General features: G+C 32.8%; 1 pseudogene; it reads left to right on the top strand.

Moving 5' to 3' along the window:
* Positions 1-511: 511 nt before the first annotated feature.
* LOC134254120 (uncharacterized) lies at positions 512-3,259 on the top strand (annotated as a pseudogene).
* The last annotated feature ends 1,050 nt before the right edge of the window (positions 3,260-4,309 follow it).

Here is a 4,309-nt window from a genome sequence, read left to right as displayed (position 1 = left end):
TGTTCTGTAATTCATAAAATATCCCACCATGTACTGATCATGACCCGTTTTTATGATATTATACTACCCGTGTTTTACCTTGCATTTGTCGCATATCTGCGGTGATTTTCTTTGATCTTTCTGTGGTGATATATCCCATATCACATATGCGATAATACTTTCCACCCCCCTTCATATATCACTGCAGGAGGCAGAAATCAGGTCATGAGAAAAAAATTGAATTTATTTCACAAGTTTGTAACTACAGAAAAATGAACATGTTAAGCTATTTCTTAGCCTTTAACTAAATTAAAATACGTGTATTTAACTCGGTTGAAAGTTCCCAGTCGTTCAAAAGATTAATCCATTTTGAAATTTTGAAAGTTACGGTAATTATTATCTCCAAACTTCATATAGTTAAACTCCTTGGGCGTATTTGATTTAAACACGGGCTGCAACTCTCGAGTCGGATTTCTAAATCAAACACCTCGAACACGACGCGCGTGTTGTATAATTGGGCGTTACGGTATTTGATTTAAACACGGGCTGCAACTCTCGAGTCGGATTTCTAAATCAAACACCTCGAACACGACGCGCGTGTTGTATAATTAGGTCACGAACATACTCTCCAGTTTGGCAAGAGTTAACAAGAACAAAGATGGCGGACAATGGAGGGAAAGTGAGGTGAGGCAGATGTTTTGTTAAGATTTTAGAATTAAATCAACATTTTAATAAGTAAATAAGGATATTGGCAAGTACTTTCGAACTGAGGGCATATAAAAAATATGGATTCGCTCGTCGCCGACGAACTGATCGAGTCGCTTAGCTAGTGACGCTAATGTGAATGACTACATGATAACAATTGTAAAAAAAAAAAATATGTATTTTATCATTGATAGTTATTGGCGAGAAGTTACTCTAGTTTACCCGGACGAGGACATTACACAGTAGTGTTACCGGCTCCCATCGTTGCTAAGCTACAGGAAGGCGGTAAGTGGAAAATGTATAGTAACTAGTGATATAATTCTAAATACACTATTATTAGGCAAACATAATTTTATGCATATTTTTCTGTCAACAGAACAGAATATATATACATATATGCATGCAAATGCATATTAAATTTCATTATCAATAAACCTTTTCCCCTTTGCCCAACTTAGGGGATGGAATGATACACTAAATTACAGTGAATGAAGTTGATTATTAACTTTTCAGACATGAAATTAATGGCTGAAATCAAGAAGAACATAAAGGAAACAGGTGCTCCTTTACCAGGTACTAGTATAACACGTATTAATATAACCTATACTGTGTCATTTTACAAAACAAAAATTGTTGTGCCCCCCCCCCTCAAAATTTGAGTTGTGCTCTCCAACTGAAATCGCTTCCTACAGGCCTGCTTGAATACATGTATATAAAACTAGCTGGTACCCAGATTAATAAAAGAGCTGGTACACTTTAACATCCTCACTCATGTCAAAATTAATTGCCAAATTTACCAAATTTTGAACCAATTCAATTATGTAACCTAATATCAAAATGAGGGTGTTAATCTGAATATGCAATAGTTATTGGTGAGAGGCCTGTAAAACTGATTTGTAAAATTAGTAAATATTTTGACTGTTAAGGCAAAAGTTGCCCCTTAATTGTTACATGTACATGAGCAGAAAAGAAAATTCATAGGTCAATTTATAATAAATTCATGCAAGATTTTATCAGATTGAAATTTTTATTTTTACATCAGCATGCCCGGCTACAGAAGAGAAACAGAATGAGACGTTGGTTGATGTTTGCTCGAACATATCATCTAGTCCAGAATTTCATAGTAAGTGAAATTAATATATAATTTATTTAATCTTTTTTTTTTAAATGAAAGAACATTTCATCATGGCAAAATCATTTATCTTACAAAAAAGTCTAACAGTAATTAATAAATTCTACATGTGTAATGAATGTTGAATGATTTTTTGTAAAACCGTGGATAAAAATTCCCCAAACAACCTTTGTCCTTCAGTATGAGTATTCTGTTTTTCAGCAGGCTGTCCGAAAACACCAATGCCAAGTCCTGAATCGAATTCTGACCCAAGCACATGTAAGATAATATGTATAAAGATATTATGAAAAAATACAAATTGAAATATTCAGTAAATGTGTTTCCTAAAAACAATTTACATTGAATATAGACATACTGAAGAAATAGCTTTTTTAAAATTTTTGTTTTGCCTCATATGTATCTTGCACATGTGTGCATGTCTTAATTAATTCAGCCAGATATCTCGCTTGTTATTCAATTAACAATTAGATTCGATCTTCATTGATGTTCAATTGTAAAGGTCAAAGTATTTGGTGTAAATTTGAGGTCAATATCATTATTGAAAGTTAATTTATGGTTATTGCAGTCTTTTACCTCTTTCATGTATGCTATATGTGAAAATATCATTTTTATTGAAAATGTATATGAAGTAAAATGTTTTCTTTTTAATATGAAAGTACAATTGTACTCTATTTTGCAGCTGAGAAAGATTTGCCCAAAGTGTGGAGTAAGAAAGACACACAACTTTTATTTCATGAAAGAGTGAAATTGGAGAAGGACTTTTCTGAAGCAAGGTCTCACAAGACACTTTGGGAGAAAATTGCAAAAGAGTTGAAAAATGATGGATGTGTTGTTACAGCAAAACAGTGTGAAAATAAATACAAGTCACTGAAAAGGGAATACAGGGCTACAATTGATCACAACAGCAAAAGTGGAAACGATAGAAAATCCTGCGCCTTTTTTGAGGAATTCAGTGAACTATACGGGATGAAGGCAGGATCAAGACCAAAATTTACAATTGGAAGCCTCTCAGGCAGTCCCAGTGAAAGTTCTCAATTGCCAGAATCTTCTAGTTCTGATGAACAGCCCCAAAGATCCAAAGAAAAACAAACCAAAAACAGGAAAAGGAAGACAGCTGGGGTTACAGAATGGCTCGAGGGTTACGAGGAAAGGCAAGTTGATTTACAAAAAAACAGGATGAAAGAACTAAAAGAAATGCATGACGAAAAGATGAAAATGATGGAAAAACTGTTAAATGTTCTGGAGAAAAAAAAATAAGTGAATGGAAGTCTATTCATTTCAGTAATGTCATTATGTTATTTTTTGTTCCAGAAATTTGATTGACCTTCCAGATGAAGTTGTATTGAAAATAGCATCATTTTTGGACAGAAAAAGTCAGTTTTGTTTTGCAGGAGTGAGTAAATACTCCAGGTTTATCATTTTTAAAATGATTGAGAAATTTTCTATTTCCTGTAGTGCTCTCGGAAACAGCTTGTGTTTTCTGAGGAATATGAGTTGCTTGAAAAAATTGACAGTTATTGGGCATTATGATCAGAAAATCTGTCATATGAAATCATTAGATATGCTTGCTGTATATGTTGAAGACTTTCATGCGCTCAAATGTATTGATTTATCTGGAGTTAAGATAGATTTTTTAATACTTCGCCAAATTATTTTAAATGCAAAGTCATTGGAAATTATCTGCGCAAGAAGGTCAACACCTTTTACTCTAGAGTTTGTTACCAGTCTGCTGTCTGTGAAAAAAAATCTTAAATTTATAGCAGCCTCAATTGAATGTGATTCAGAAGAGCAAAAGGAATGGGCCATTATATTAAATAAGTATGCAGGCAAAATATCTTTTGGTCATGACATAATTGATTCTGTGCGCTCATCATTGCTGCATTATCCAAGATCATTATACAGCATTCCAAATCCATCCGGTCAATATTAGTCTTCCATTTGCCAAGTGATGCAGGTACGGCATGGTATTTTATTATGACTGAAAAACTGAATCAAGTTATCTATACTGACTATCCTCATCCAAAAATAAATGGTTTTGTACCTTTAATTAAAGATCCATTTTATCATGTTTATTGACATTTTTTTATGAGAGAATTGTTTTGATATTATATTTTAATTTTTGTCTGTTTTAGTAACAAAGATATTGTTGCTAATGGTTGTACGTTTTGTATTTTTGTATTGATACATAATACATATTAAAGTTCAAGAGAAAAAAGTGCAGTGTATGTTTACCTTCTTTATTATTACATGTACAAATAACAGTCTTATTAATATATTGCAGAGATGAAAATGTCACATTCAATAATTTTGAAGACTCTGCACAAGAGCATTTCTTTTATTAACACCACGTGGATCGTTTCTGTATATATGCAATGAATATGCAATGAAATGCTTAAACATGGTCAAACGGTCTTGGTACCAATATTACTGAAAATCTTTAATGGTTGCTTAACTCATGGATATTATCCTTCTTCATGGTGTGAAGGATACATT

The sequence above is a fragment of the Saccostrea cucullata genome, unplaced genomic scaffold (genome assembly GCF_032062105.1).
Source record: "Saccostrea cucullata isolate Sc308-1 unplaced genomic scaffold, CSIRO_AGI_Scuc_v1 ctg19796, whole genome shotgun sequence".
Classification (NCBI taxonomy): Eukaryota; Metazoa; Mollusca; class Bivalvia; order Ostreida; family Ostreidae; genus Saccostrea; species Saccostrea cuccullata.
Note: the sequence above shows the minus strand (reverse complement) of the source record. Positions and strands in the feature narration are given on the sequence as shown.